This window comes from Monodelphis domestica, chromosome 1 (genome assembly GCF_027887165.1).
Source record: "Monodelphis domestica isolate mMonDom1 chromosome 1, mMonDom1.pri, whole genome shotgun sequence".
In the NCBI taxonomy this organism is placed as follows: domain Eukaryota; kingdom Metazoa; phylum Chordata; class Mammalia; order Didelphimorphia; family Didelphidae; genus Monodelphis; species Monodelphis domestica.
Window position 1 is genome coordinate 364,885,992 of NC_077227.1, and position 16,045 is coordinate 364,902,036.

The window sequence follows — 16,045 nt, forward strand, 5'->3', positions numbered from 1 at the left end:
ATGTTCTTCTTTCTCAGATTTCATTTCACTGAGAGTAAGGTTTAAGTAATTCCACTTCATGCTCTCTTCCTCTCCTTCTCATATGAGAGTTCTTCACCTCCCCTTTCCATGTGTAGCTTTATATGGGAAAGATTATTCCATTAAGCCCCCCCCCCCATTTCATGAAGTAAATCTTAGTGTTATCGATGGTTCCCCCCCTCCCTTTTCCTTTCTTTGGCCCCACCTTCCCCAAATCTTTTTAATGCCCCAATCTTTCCCTATGCATGTTTCTTCTAACTACTCTTATGATGCATACAATTTTTGAGAGTTACACAAAACATTTCCCCCATATATTAATATATATATATATATATATATATATATATATATATATATAATTTGATGTAAATGTAGTTCTTCTAGAAGAATGTTTGACTTAAAGAAAAAGATAAGATTCATCTCCTTTTCCCTTTCTTTCATATTTACCTTTTCATGTTTCTTTTGCTTTCTGTGCTTGGATATCAAATTTTCCACTAAGTTTTGGTCTTTTCTTAGCAAATGCTTGGAAGTCTTCTATTTTGTTGAATGCCCATACTTTCCCCTGGAAGTATATAGTCAGTTTTGCTGGGTAGTTGATTCTTGGTTGGAGAACCAGCTCTCTTGCCTTTCTAAATATTGTGTTCCATGCTTTGTGGTCTCTTAGTGTGTTAGCCACTAGGTTGTGTGTGATCCTCATGGGAGCCCCCTTATATCTGAAGCTCCTCTTCTTGGCTTCTTGTAGGATTTTCTCCTTTTCTTGGAAGCTCTTGAATTTGGCAATTAAATTCCTAGGGGTTGTCCTTTGGGGATTTAATATAGAAGGTGTTCTATGAACCCTTTCTATTTCTATTTTGCCCCCTTGCTCCAGATCGTGGGGGCAATTTTCTTTTATAATTTCCTGTAGAATAATATCGAGTTTATTATTTATCTCTGGTTTTTCTGGGAGACCGATAATTCGGAGATTGTCTCTTCTCACTCTGTTTTCCAAATCTGTGACCTTCTCAGTGAGATATTTTATGTTTTCTTCTAATTCATTAATTTTTGGGGTTTGCTTAATTGATTCTTGCTGTTTTATGATCTCCCTTTCTTCAAGTTGCTTAATTCTGGTCGTTAGGGACTGGTTTTTCTTTTCAGTTTTGTGTGCCCTTCTATTGGATGCTTCGAGCTCTTTTTCCAATTGAGCAGTCTTATCTGTCAGACTGCTGATCTCGTTCTCCCATTTTTCTTTCCAGGTTTTCATCTTTTGGATAATTTCCAGTTTGAGATCTTCCAGAGCTTGTTGATAGTTTCCATTTTTGGAGGCATGTTCTGATTTTTTTTTAAATTTCCTCTTCATTCTCTTCTTTTCCTTGAATTTTTCCACCATAAAAGTTTTCAATAGTCACCTTTTTCCCTTTCTTCCTGGAGGTTTGATTTTGGGCCATGTGAGCCATCTCTTTGGTGGTTTTATTCCCCTTTTGTTTTTGGTCTGGGGTCTGTGTGATATGGGCAGTTTTTCTGAGAATTTATGTATTCTCAGACTAGTTCTTCCCAGCCTCCAAGGTTTCTTATAGAGCTGGGCCCCTGATCACATCCAAACTGCCCAGGCGTTCAGCTCCACCCAGATAATCAGTGTGTGGTCCTGCCCTGGTTTTTAGCTCTGCCCAGATGCTCAGCGCAACCTTCCCTAGTAAGGCTCCCCAGGCTGTGCTCTGTGCCTTGTTCTCCTGTGAAACCGCTCTGAGAAGTTGTTTCCTGGCAGTCCCCACATCTCAAGGACCCTGGAGTGCCCCCCCAGACAAAGACGTTCCCCACTCACTCAGTGTTCCAGTGAGAGCTCCAGTATCTCGCTCTTGTTTGGTAGGAAAGGTGTGTGGCGGGGGGGAAGGGCAGCTCAGTTCATGTTTCTGTGCAAGCTTTTCTTCCTTCTTATTATAGTGTGGAAATGTTCAAACCCCACGTACCTTCGCCTCTGTGGGATACTGGGGAGTACTGGGGGGTCCTTCTGTTCCTCCAAAGGTGATTTTTATGCTACTTTGATGTAGTCTATTTCATTCGGTGACGGGGAGAGGAGGCGTGTGGCATCTAGATTGAAGCCTTGATTACCCGGAAGTCCATTTCCCAGCATTTTTTATCAAATATTGGATTTTTGTCCCAAAAGCTGGGGTCTTTCAGTTTGTCATAAACTGTCTTGCTGAGGTCATTTACCCCAAGTCTATTCCACTGATCCTCCTTTCCGTATCTTAGCCAGTACCAAATTGTTTTGAAGACCACTGTTTTATAATATTGTTTGATATCTAGGACTGACAGGCCACCTTCTTTCTGTTTTTTTTTCATTATTTCCCTGCATATTCTTGCTCCTTTGTTCTTCCCAATGGACTTTGTTATCATTTTTTCAAATTCAGTAAAAAAGTTTTTTGTATGTTCAATGGGTATGACACAAAAGAGATAGATAAGTTTGGGTAGGATTGTCATTTTTATTATATTGGCTCTTCCTACCCATTAGCAGTTAATGTTCTTCCAATTGTTCAAGTCTAGTTTTAGTTGTGTGGAAAGTGTTTTGTAGTTGTGTTCATATAACTCCTGTTTTTGTCTCGGGAGATAGATTCCTAAGTATTTTTTTTTGTCTAAGGTAATTTTGAATGGTGTTTCTCTAGTTCTTGATGCTGAGATGTGTTGGATATATATATATATATATATATATATATATATATATATATATAAATGCTGAAGACTTATGAGGGTTTATTTTGTATCCTGCAACTTTGCTAAAGTTGTTGATTATTTCCACTAGCTTTTTGGTTGATTCTATTTGATTCTTTACGTAGACCATCATGTCATCCGCAAAGAGTGACAGCTTGGTCTCCTTGTTGCAAATTTTAATATCTTCAATTTCTTTTTCTTCTCTAATTTCTATTGCTAGTGTTTCTAGTATAATATTGAATAATAGAGGTGATAATGGGAATCCTTATTTCACTCCTGATTTTATTGGGAATGCATCTAGTTTATTCCCATTGCAGATGATGTTAGCTGATGCTTTTAGATATATACTGTTTATTATTTTTAGGAAAGACCCTTCTATTCCTATGCTTTCAGGTGTTTTTAATAGGAATGGGTGTTGTATTTTATCAAAGTCTTTTCCTGCGTCTATTGAGATAATCATGTGGTTCTTGTTGGTTTGCTTGTTAATATGGTCAATTATATGGATCATTTTCCTAATATTGAACCATCCTTGCATTCCTGGTATGAATCCTACTTGATCATAGTGAATGACCCTCCTCATCATTTGCTGGATCTTTTTGCTATTATCCTATTTAAGATTTTTGCATCTATGTTCATTAGGGATATTGGTCTATAGTTTTCTTTCTCCATTTTTGACCTGCCTGGCTTTGGAATCAGTACCATATTTGTGTCATAGAAGCAATTTGGTAACACTCCCTCTTTGCTTATTATGTCAAATCATTTGTAATGTATTGGGATTAGCTGTTCTTTGAATGTTTGATAGAATTCACTTGTGAACCCATATGGACCTGGGGATTTTTTCTTAGGGATTTCTATGATGGTGTGTTGAACTTCTATTTCTATTATGGGATTATTTAAGAATTCTATTTCTTCTTTTGTTTTTCTAGGCAATTCATAATTTTGTAAATATTCATCCATATTGCCTAGATTGGCATACTTATTGCCATATAATTGGGCAAAGAAATTTTTAACGATTGCCTTAATTTCCTCTTCATTGGAGGTAAGGTCCCCTTTTTCATCTGTGATACTGTTAATTTGCTTTTCTTCTGTCCTTTTTTAAATTAGATTGACCAGTACTTTGTCTATTTTGTTTCTTTTTTCAAAGTACCACCTTCTACTCTTATTTATTGGTTCAATAGTTCTATCACTTTCAATTTTATTAATTTCTCCCTTAATTTTTATCATCTAACTTGGTTTTCTTCTGGGGGGTTTTAATTTGTTCGCATTCAAGTTTTTATTTTATTTTATTTTTATGTCCAATTCATTGATCTCGGCCTTCCTTAATTTGTTTATATAAGCACTCAGGGGTATGAATTTTCCTCTGAGTACTGCTTTGGCTGCATCCCATAAGGTTTGAAAGGATGTCTCACCATTGTAACTTTCTCCAATGAAATTATTCATTGCTTTTTTGATTTGTTCTCTAACTAACTGATTTTGGAGCATCATATTATTTAATTTCCAATTGATTTTTAATTTGGCTCTCTATGTACCCTTAGTGATCATTATTTTTATTGCCTTATGATGTGAAAAGGTTGCATTTATTATTTCTGCATTTGTTTGTCATGTTTTTATGATCTAGTACATAGTCAATCTTTGTGAATTTGCCATATGCTGCTGAAAAGAAGGTGTATTCCTTTTTGTCCCTATTTATTTTTCTCCATATATCTATTAACTCTAATTTTTTTCAAGATTTCATACACATCTTTTACCTCTTTCTTATTTATTTTTTTGTTTGATTCATCTAAATTTTCATAGTGAATGGTTCAGGTCTCCCACTAATATATTTTTGCCATCTATGTCCTCCTTCAATTCTCCTAATTGCTCCATTAGAAATTTGGGTGCTATACCATTTGGTGCATGCATCTTGATTAGTGATATTTCCTCTTTGTCTTTCTATCAGTTGAGGCCTAATAAATCTCATTCCAACCTTTAATTCTGACCTTGTGAGTATCTACTCATGACATGTGTGTTTCTTGAAGACAACATATGGAAGGGTTTTGGATTAGAATCCACTCTGCTATTCATCTACATTTTATGTGCGAGTTTATCCCATTCAAGTTCAAAGTTATGATTGTCACTTGTGACTTCCCTGGCATTTTAATATCCTCCCCTAATTCTGACCTTTCTTCTTTTACTATAACCTTTTAAATGGGTGGTTTACTTTAAATCAGTCCCCCTAATGCCCTCCCTTGATATGCTTCCCTTTCTTGCCCCTCCATTTTTGTTCCCTTCTTTTTCTTTTTTTTTAATTTTTATTTAAATTTTTAGTTTCTGTTAATTTCCTCCCCCCATTCCTTCCCTACCTTTTTGTACTCCCTTCCCCCTACCCCCTTAATTTTCCCTTCTCCCTTACCCTGTTGGTAAGATAGAATTCAAGATCCCAATGGATCTAGATGCTCTACCCTCTCAGATTTGATTTCACTGAGAGTAAGGTTTAAGTAGTACCAATTATCACTCTCTTCCTCTCCTTTTTATAAGAGAATTCTTCCCCTTCTCTTCCCATGTGTATCTTTGTGTGACGACAAGGATTATTATATTGAATTTATTTCTATTTCTTCAAGTATGTCTTGATACCATTATCAATTCCCCCCTCCCTTTTTCTTTCTTTCCCCCCCCTTTCTCCATATCATCTTTATGCATTGATCTTTCCCTATGAGTGATTCTTCTAAATACTCTAATAATGCATTCAATTTTTGAGAATTACACATAACATTTTCCCCACATATTAATATGTATAATTTGATCTAAATGTAGACCTCATAGAAGAGAGTTTGAATAAAAGAAAAAAATCATTTTTCTCCTTTTCCCTTTCTTTCATATTTACCTTTTCATGCTTCTCTTGTTCTTTGTGTTTGGATATCAAACTTTCCACTGAGTTCTGTACTTTTCTTTACAAATATTTGGATATGTTCTATTTTGTTGAATGCCCATACTTTCCCCTGGAAGTATATAGTCAGTTTTGATGGATAGCATTCTTGTTTGAAGACCCAGCTCTCTTGCCTTGCTGAATATAATGTTCCAGGCCTTGCGGCCATTCAGTGTGCAAGTTGCCAGGTATTGTGTGATTCTGATTGGAGCTCCTTGGTATCTGAATTGTTTCCTTCTGGCTTCTTGTAAGATTCTTTCCTTAGCTTGAAAGCTTTGGAATTTAGCAATTACATTCCTAGGGGTTGTCTTTTGGGGGTTTAGTGTAGAGGGTGTTCTATGAACTTTTTCAATGTCTATTTTGTCCCCTTGTTCTTGAATCTCAGGCCATTTTTCTTGGATGATATCTTGTATTATGATGTCAAGATTCTTGTTTATTTCTGTCTTTTCAGGTAGACCAATGATTCTCAGATTGTCTCTCCTCTTCTTTTCCTGATCTGTCACCTTGTCAGTGAGATATTTTATTTTCTTCTTCTAATTTGTTAATTTTTTGACTTTGCTTTATTAATTCTTGCTGTTTTTCAAGATCATTGCCTTTCAGTTGCCTAATTCTGGTCTTTAAAGATTGGTTTTCCTTTTCAGTTTGGTCTGTCCTGCTTTATGAGGCTTCCAGGTGTTTCTCCAATTGGGAGTTCTTGTCCCAAAGATTGTTAAATTCTTATTGCATTATTTCCCTTTTTTTTCCTGCCAGAAGGCTTACATCTTTTTGATAACCTCCAATTTAAGTTCTTCCACTGTTTGTGGACAATTTCCATTTCTTTTGGAAGGTTTTGGAGCATTTATTTGGTTTCTTCTTCTGCTATTTCCTCTGTATTCTGTATTTTTCCTCCATAAAGCCTATCTAAAGTCAACCCCTTCTTCTTGCTTTTCTTGGTATTTGAAAGTTGTTCCTGGGCACTGTTTGCCATCTCTATGGTTTTCCCTTCCCTTTCCAATCAGGAATCTGAGTAAGAAGGGCTAGCTCTCTGCGTATGGATCTAATGCTCAAAGCTTTTTGCCTCGGGCCAACTTTCAATTCTCCGCAGCTGGGCTATCTACCCAGGGGAGCCCAAGGTATGCCCTACCCTGCCTGCCAGCTTTTTGGTTGTTACTGCTCTCAGGGGTGAGTCCTTGGTGGTCTTAGTTAACTCCCAAAGACCTATAGGTGCCCCTTGCTCACTTCGGCGGTGCACTTCTCACATTCTTTGATTATGGTGCACTGGTTCTGTGCGCCCAAGGTCTGAGTTCCCCTTGCCCACCTGCCAGAGTTTTGGGTGTTACTGCTCTCAGGGGTAAGTCCTTGGTGGTCTTAATAGCTCCCCAGAACTGGAGCTGCCCATTGCTCACTACTGGTGAATCCCTCCCTCACTTGCTAGTTCTGGCATGCTCTGACTTTAACTCTGGTTCCATAGATGTGGTGGGGGAGGGTAGGTCTGCTCACGTTTGGGTGGGAGCTTTCTCATTCCCTTATAGTGTTGAAATGCCCATATCCCATGTACCTTCAGTGCTGCTCCCTGCTGTGGATTCCCTCCATTCTTTTGAAGATGGTTTTTTGGGTGTCTTTTGAGGTCATCTGTATCATTGGTTCTGAGGAGGGAAAGTGAGCCACGTCTAATCTGCCACCATACTTACCCGGAAGTCTCCGCTTGTTGCTTATTTGATATTAGCCAAGTGAGTGGACCTCAAGTCACTTAAATATAAAATTAATTTTGTATTAGATTAATTATCTGTTCCATTTGACCTATGATCACATGATCCCTTGAAATTAGTTCAAAGAAAACAGCATAGCTTACTACTAACTAGGTGTGATGCCTGTAGAAATATATATATATATATATATATGTATATATATATATATATTATAGATATGATATTAAAAGGACTGAATATATATATAACTAGACACAAGAATGTCATTATTATTATTTTAATCTTTAAGCTAGGGCAAAAAACAAGAATGAAAAATATTATTTTTATTCAGTCATTTTAGTCGTGCTTGACTCTTCATGATTCACGAGGTTTTCTTGGCAAATATACTCTTATACCATTTCCTTCTACATCTAATTTTCAGATAGGGAACTGAGGCAAAAAGAGATGTGTCACATAGCCATCATGTGTGCAAAGGTTTGTTATGAACTCATAGATAGGAGTCTTCCTGACTGCAGGCCTAGCACTCTATCCACTACTCCTGCAAGCCACCCAAGAAATAAACTAGTCAGGCTAACATTGAGGATTATCATAGTCAATAAGATTACCAGGGGCAGCTGGGTAGCTCAGTGGATTGAGAAGCAGGCCTAGAGACGGGAGGTCCTAGGTTCAAACCTGACCTCAGACACTTCCCAGCTGAGTGACCCTGGGCAAGTCGCTTGACCCCCATTGCCTAACCCTTACCACTCTTCTGCCTTAGAGCCAATATGCAGTATTGACTCCAAGAGGGAAGGTAAGGGTTTAAAAAAAATAAGTTTATCATCAAGTTACTGGGAAATGAGATACTATGTTTACATGGTTTCTGTCAAATTGGACATCATGTATCCACATTTTTTTTTTTACTCAGCTATTCAAATGGCTTATAGGCCAGTGTAAAGCAAGGAATCTTAACTTGACTTCCACTGATCCTGTTCCTACTTGTGAAGATGGAATAAACTAATCAATTTTGAGATCTTCCCATCTAAAATATACTAAAAATTGACTTAAAGATCTACTTAACCTAAAAAAGGGGAAAAAATAATATATATATATATATTAATATTTTATTTGATCATTTCCAAGCATTATTCATTAAAGACATAGATCATTCTCTTTTCCTCGCCCACACCCCCCATAGCCGACACGTAAATCCACTGGGCATTACATGTTTTCTTGATTTGAACCTATTGATATGTTGATAATATTTGCATTAGAGTGTTCATTTAGAGTCTCTCCTCTGTCATGTCCCCTCAACCGCTGTATTCAGGCAGTTGCTTTTCCTCAGTGTTTCTACTCCCACAGTTTATCCTCTGCTTATTAATGGTGTTTTTTTCTCCTAGATCCCTGCAAATTGTTAGGGACATTACACCACCACTAATGGAGAAGTCCATTACATTCGATTATACCACAGTGTATTAGTCTCTGTGTACAATGTTCTCATGGTTCTGCTCCTCTCGCTCTGCATCACTACCTGGAGGGTGTTCCAGTATCCATGGAACTCCTCCACTTTATTATTCGTTTAGCACAATAGTATTCCATCACCAACATATACCACAATTTGCTCAGCCATTCCCCAATTGATGGGCATCCCCTCATTTTCCAGTTTTTGGCCACCACAAAGAGCGCAGCTATGAATATTTTTGTACAAGTCATTTTGTCCATTATCTCTTTGGGGTACAAACACAGCAGGGCTATGGCTGGATCAAAGGGTAGATATTCTTTTGTCACCCTTTGGGCATAGTTCCAAATTGCCCTCTAGAATGGTTGGATCAGTTCACAACTCCACCAGCAATGAATAAATGTCCCTACTTCGCCACATCCCCTCCAGCATTCATTACTTTCCTTTGCTATCATGTTAGCTAATCTGCTTGGTGTGAGGTGATACTTCAGAGTTGTTTTCATTTGTATCTCTCTGATTATAAGAGATTTAGAACACTTAGTCATGTGCTTATTAATAGTTTTGATTTCTTTATCTGAGAACTGCCTATCCATGTCCCTTGCCCATTTATCAATTGGAGAATGGCTTGATTTTTTGTAAAATTGATTTAGCTCTTTATAAATTTGAGTAATTAAACCTTTGTCAGAGGTTTTTATGAAGATTTTTTTCCCCAGTTTGTTCTTTCCCTTCTGATTTTAGTTACATTGGTTTTCTTTCTGCAAAAGCTTTTTAATTTGATGTAGTCAAAATTATTTATTTTAAATTTTGTGATTCTTTCTATGTCTTGCTTGGTTATAAAGTCTTTCCCCTCCCAGAGGTCTGACATGTATACTATTCTGTGTTTACCCAATTTACTTATGGTTTCCTTCTTTATGTTTAAGTCACTCACCCATTTTGAATTTATCTTGGTGTAGGGTGTGAGGTGTTGATCTATTCCTAGTCTCTCCCACACTGTCTTCCAATTTTCCCAACAGTTTTTATCGAATAGTGGATTTTTGTCCCAAAAGCTGGGATCTTTGGGCTTATTGTATACTGTCTTGCTGAGTTCGCTTTCCCCCAGTCTACTCCACTGATCTTCCTTTCTGTTTCTTAGCCAGTACCAAATTGTTTTGATGAATGCTGCTTTGTAATATAGTTTAAGGTCAGGGACTGCAAGGCCCCCATCATATGTGTTTTTTTTTTCATTATTTCTCTGGATATCCTTGATCATTTGTTGTTCCAAATGAATTTTGTTATGTTTTTTTTGTAAATCAGAGAAGAAGTTTTTTGGTAGTTCAATGGGAATGGCACTAAATAGATAAATAAATTTGGGTAGGATGGTCATTTTTATTATATTGGCTCATCCTACCCATGAGCAGTTAATGTTTTTCCAAATGCTCAAGTCTAGTTTTAATTGTGTGGAAAGTGTTTTGTAGTTGTGTTCATATAGTTCCTGTGTTTGTCTCGGGATGTAGATTCCTAGGTATTTTATTTTGTCTAAGGTGATTTTGAATGGAATTTCTCTTTCTAGTTCTTGCTGCTGAGCTGTGTTGGAAATATATAGAAAAGCTGATGATTTATGTGGGTTTATTTTGTATCCTGCAACTTTCCTAAAGTTGTTGATTATTTCAATTAGCTTTTTGGTTGAATCTCTAGGATTCTTTAAGTAGACCATCATGTCATCTGCAAAGAGTGATAACTTGGTCTCCTCCTTGCCTATTTTGATGCCTTCAATTTCTTTTTCTTCTCTAATTGCTACTGCTAGTGTTCCTAGTACAATGTCAAATAGTAGAGGTGATAATGGGCATCCTAGTTTCACTCCTGATCTTATTGGGAATGCATCTAGTTTATACTCATTGTAGATGATATTAGCTGATGGTTTTAGATATATACTGTTTATTATTTTTTAGGAATGACCCTTCTATTCCTATGCTTCCTAGTGTTTTTAATAGGAATGGGTGTTGTATTTTATCAAAGGCTTTTTCTGCTTCTATTGAGTTAATCATGTGGTTCTTGTTGGTTTGCTTGTTGATGTGGTCAATTATGTGGATGATTTTCCTAATATTGAACCAGCCCTGCATCCCTGGTATAAATCCTATTTGATCATGGTGGATGATCCTTCTGATCACTTGCTGGAGTCTTTTTGCTAGTATCCTGTTTAAGATTTTTGCATCTATATTCATTAGGGAGATTGATCTATAGTTTTCTTTCTCTGTTTGTGACCTGCCTGGTTTTGGAATCAGTACCATGCTTGTGTCATAAAAGGAGTTTGGTAGAACTCCCTCTTTGCTTATTATGTCAAATAGTTTGTATAGTATTGGGATTAACTGTTCTCTGAATGTTTGATAGAATTCACTGGTGAATCCATCAGGCCCTGGGGCTTTTTTCTTAGGAAGTTCTATGATGGCTTGTTGGATTTCATTTTCTGATATGGGATTATTTAAAAATTCTATTTCTTCTTCTGCTAGTCTAGGCAGTTTGTATTTTTGTATATATTCATCCATATCACCTAAATTGGTATATTTATTGCCATATAATTGGGCAAAGTAATTTTTAATGATTGCCTTAATTTCCTCTTCATCGGAGCTGCTGTCCCCTTTTTCATCTTTGATGCTGTTAATTTGCTTTTCTTCCTTCCTTTTTAAATTAGATTGACCAGTATTTTGTCTATTTTGTTTGTTTTTTCAAAGTACCAGCTTTTTGTCTTATTTATTAAATCAATAGTTCTATCACTTTCAATATTATTAATTTCTCCCTTAATTTTTAGGATTTCTAGTTTGGTTTTCTGCTGTGGGTTTTTAATTTGATCTCTTTTGAGTTTTTTCATTTCCATTTCCAATTGATTAATCTCTCCTCTCCCATGTGTGTTAATATAAGCATTCAGGGATATGAATTTACCTTGGATTACCACTTTGGCTGTATCCCAAAAGGTTTGAGAGGATGTCTCGCCATTGTCATTTTACTCGATGAAATTCTTAATTGTTTCTATGATTTCTTCTTTAACTAAATGATTTTGGAGTATCATATTGTTTAATTTCCAATTAGTTTTTGATTTGTTTTTCCATGTACCATTACTGACCATTATTTTTATTGCCTTGTGATCTGAGAAGACTGCATTCATTATTTCTGCTTTTCTGCATTTGTGTGCTATGTTTCTGTGACCTAATATATGGTCAGTTTTTGTGAATGTGCCATGTGGTGCTGAAAAAAAGGTGTATTCCTTTTTATCCCTATTTATTTTTCTCCATATGTCTATTAATCCTAATTTTTCTAAGATTCCATTCACTTCTTTTACCTCTTTCTTATTTATTTTTTTATTTAATTTATCTAAATTTGATAATGGTTGGTTTAAGTCTCCCACTAATATGGTTTTACTGTCTACTTCTTCCTTCAATTCTCCTAGTTTCTCCATTAGAAATTTGGGTGCTATATTATTTGGTACATACATGTTGATTAATGATATTTCCTCACTGTCTAAAGTCCCTTTTAACAAAATATAATTACCTTCCCTGTCCCTTTTGATCAGGTCTATTTTTGCTTTGGCTTTATCAGATATCATGATTACCACTCCTGCCTTCTTTCTGTCAGTTGAGGCCCAGAAAGTCTTACTCCATCCTTTAATTCTGACCTTTTGGGTTTCAACCCTCCTCATGTGTGTTTCTTGAAGACAACATATGGTAGGGTTTTGGATTCTAATCCATTCTGCTATTCGTCTACGTTTTATGGGTGAGTTCATTCCATTCATGTTCAAAGTTATGATTGTCATTTGTGGACTCCCTGGCATTTTGATATCCTTCCCTAATTCTAACATTTTCTTCTTTGGCTCTACCTTTTAGTCCAGTGATTTACTTTGAATCAGTCCCCCTTGTCCCCTCCCTTGATGTTTCCCTTTTAATCCCTCCTTTTTTCCTCCTTCCCCTTCCCCCTCTTTTTCCCTCCCTTTTTGTTTTCCCTCTCTCCCTCCCCCCCTTGGTTTTCCCTTCTCCCTTCCCTTGTTGGGTAAGATAGAATTCAAGATCTCAATGGATCTGGATGTTTTTCCCTATCAGAGTTGATTTCCCTGAGATTAAGGTTTAAGTAAAAAACCCTCTCTTCCTCTCCTTCTTATAGGAGTTTTCTTCCCCTCCCCTTCCCATGTGAATCTTTGTGTGAGAAAGATTATTCTATTTCGTCTTTCTTTACCCCCTATTTTTACATTACATTTCCCCACATGTTACTATACATATATTGATATAAATGTAATTCTTATAGAAGAGAGTTTGAATAAAAGAAGAAGATAACATTTTTCTCCTTTCCCCTTTCCTTAATATTTACCTTTTCAGGTATTCCTTGCTCTTTGTTTTTCGGTGACAAACTTTTCACAGGTCTCTGGTATTTTCTTTGCAAAAAGTTTGAAATCTTCTATTTTTTTGATTGCCCATACTTTCCCTTGGAAGTATATAGTCAGTTTTGGTGGGTAGCAGATTCTTGGTTGAAGACCCAGATCTATTGCCTTTCTGAAGATCATGTTCTATGCCTTACGATCATTCAGAGTAGAACTTGCAAGGTCTTGTGTGACCCTGATTGGCATTCCTTTATATCTAAATTGTCTTTTTCTGGCTTTCTGTAGGATTTTTTCTTTTGTTTGATAGCTTTGGAATTTGGCAATTACATTCCTGGGAGTTGTCTTTTGGGGGTTTATTGTAGAAGGTGTTCTGTGAGCTCTGTCAGTGGCTGTATTACCCCCATGTTCTAGAATCTCTTGCAATTTTCTTTGATTATATCTTGTATCACGATGTAGAGTTTGGTGTTTATTTCTGGCTTTTCTGGAAGTCCAATTATTCTTAAATTACCTCTTCTCCCTCTATTTTCCAGATCTGTCACCTTGTCGGTGAGATATTTTATGTTCTCTTCTAATTTCTTGGTATTTTGGCTTTGCTTTATTAATTCTTGCTCTTTTACATGATCGTTGTCTTCCAGCTGCCTGATTCTGGCCTTTAAAGCCTGGTTTTCCTTTTCAGTTTCATCACACCGGTTTTGTAGATGCGTGAATTTCTTTTGCATTATTTCCCACTTTTCCTCCCAGAAGGCTTCCATCTTTTTGGTCATTTCTGATTCAAATTCTTCATGTGTTTGTGGAGAGTTTCCATTTCCTTTGGAAGGTTTCGGAGCATTTTCTTGTGTATTGTCTTCTATCTCCTCTGTATTTTGTATTTTGGTTCCATAGAATGTGTCCAAAGTCTCCCCTTTCTTCTTATTCTTCTTGGGATTTTGGGGCTTCTGTGCTTCTGTGGAGTTTGCCATCTCTGAATGGGGAGGATTAGCTTTTCTTATCTCTGTCTGGTGTTCAGAGATTTTAGTCCTGGGCAGATTGTCTGTTCTATGAGCTTTCCCTGGGTTGAACTGGGTATGCCTTTAGGCAGTGACTTTCACTGGAACCGGAATGGAAGGATCCGGCCAGGGGGTTACACTCTCCCCCAGCTCTCTCTGTTTCCCTGCTGTTAAGGTGCCCCCTCAACTGGGTCGGGTTGCTTTCCGGAAGTTGCCTTCAGAATAGCTGGCTGTGACGCTGTCTTGTCGGCCCTGAGGGTTACTGTTGTTTCAGATGACCCTGCTCTCTGAGGGGGGAGGGGCCGTGGCTTCTCTGAGCTCCGAGGGCAGTGACTTTCACTGGGACTCGAATGGAAGAATCCAGCCAGGGGGTTACATTCTCGGCTCTATGTTTCCCTCTGTAGCCTTGGACTCGGGGCTCCTACCCCTTAGGTTCGAGTGATCTTGGGTTCTGGCTTTTGACGGGGGGCCATACCTTTTGATCCAGGTCCAGGTTCAGGAGGAGGATTACCAGGGTCTATGCTGTTGATTGTTTTGAATTTCAGCAACCTAGGAGCCTGTAGTTTGAGATAGGTAGGGAAGGGTTTCCAGAGGTCTGAACTTTAGCTTTCTCTAAGCCGCCATCTTGACTGGAAGTCCAAAATCTCTAATATATTGCATGTTTTTTTTATTTTTTTTCTTTAAGGGCTCCTGCCTTATAGAAAGTCCTTGATAATTGATGACTTTTTCATTGACTTAATGTGTAGTTGACCTTTCTAATATGACTGTATCTAAGAGTTCCCTACGTTAGCTATGTAACCTTTGGGAAAACTATAAAAAATAAGGCAGATCCATGGCATACAGACTGGAAAAAGAGATTTAATATTATCAATAATAAATAGATAACAATTCATGTTAAGAAAAATTCGGCACAAGAATTGCTTATTACCGACCAGAGAAATCCTTATTGAAGTGGAGACTACAATTTGAAGGTACTATATCTATTTCCCAGGTAGATTTACATTCTTTCTCCTTTGTGGAAATAACATTACTTAGGAGCATGCTAAGTGTACCACATGCTAAATATATCACTGACTTAAAAATCAACGAGATCAAATCCCCAAAGTGTCCCTTTGACATTATTACATGTCACAAAAAAATCACTAGCCACTACAATTATTCATAGACAACACTTTTTCAAACACCTGTTGAGTGTATGTCCAAAAATAAAACAAAGCAAAATAAAAGCTGATTCCTTACTGGTGACCTAGAAAGGAAGGAATTAGGATGAAAAAATCAAATTTTCTTATGATGGATAATTAAATAATATGAGTAACATTCAAAAGCATTTCCCATCTCATGATAACAAGGTCTCTCTGGGAAAGCTTGCAAAAAAGAGAAAAATATCTGAAAATCGCAGAGGATTCATAATATCATACATTTTTAAAAGTCCCAAGGAAGCATAATCTTTTTTTAATCAGGGATAATAAAACCTATCTTGTTATTTTTAATGATGTAAATGAAAGAAATATATAAAACAATATGAATAAGAAATGGTAATATCCTCATTAGTAGTAGTAGTATTAGAATTTTCTGGAAAGAAAAAAAATTCTTTAAACATGAATAATCAAATCTTATTTTCTAAATAAATATATGTATATTAATTGCATGTTAAGAGTTAAGATGACTTCTGGTTTCTTAATCTATCATTCTTAATACAAATGCATATGGAAATTTATATTCCAATAAATTATAAAATTTTAGCATAATCTGAATAGGTCATGAGATTTAGTAAAAGAATTATTGTACCAAGAACAAAGAGACTTAAAGTTCTTTAGAATAGTAACTACGGTGTGGTGACTGAGGATTTGTATCAGGTAGTGAATTTATAGAGTGCCTATGGTAGTTGTTGTCCTTCAGCAATATAGTAGTAACAGAGCTTAATCCTTAGCTAGTATAATTAATGAAAATAAGATGCTATCTCTATGTATACCCACTGCTGTCACAATG

The 16,045-nt window shown here is 36.6% G+C and overlaps 1 protein-coding gene across 2 annotated transcripts in view; it reads left to right on the forward strand.

Moving 5' to 3' along the window:
• GABRA1 (gamma-aminobutyric acid type A receptor subunit alpha1) overlaps positions 1-16,045 on the forward strand; it is an 88,255-nt gene that overhangs the window by 39,285 nt on the left and 32,925 nt on the right. The gene's annotated exons all lie outside the window — the stretch shown is intronic.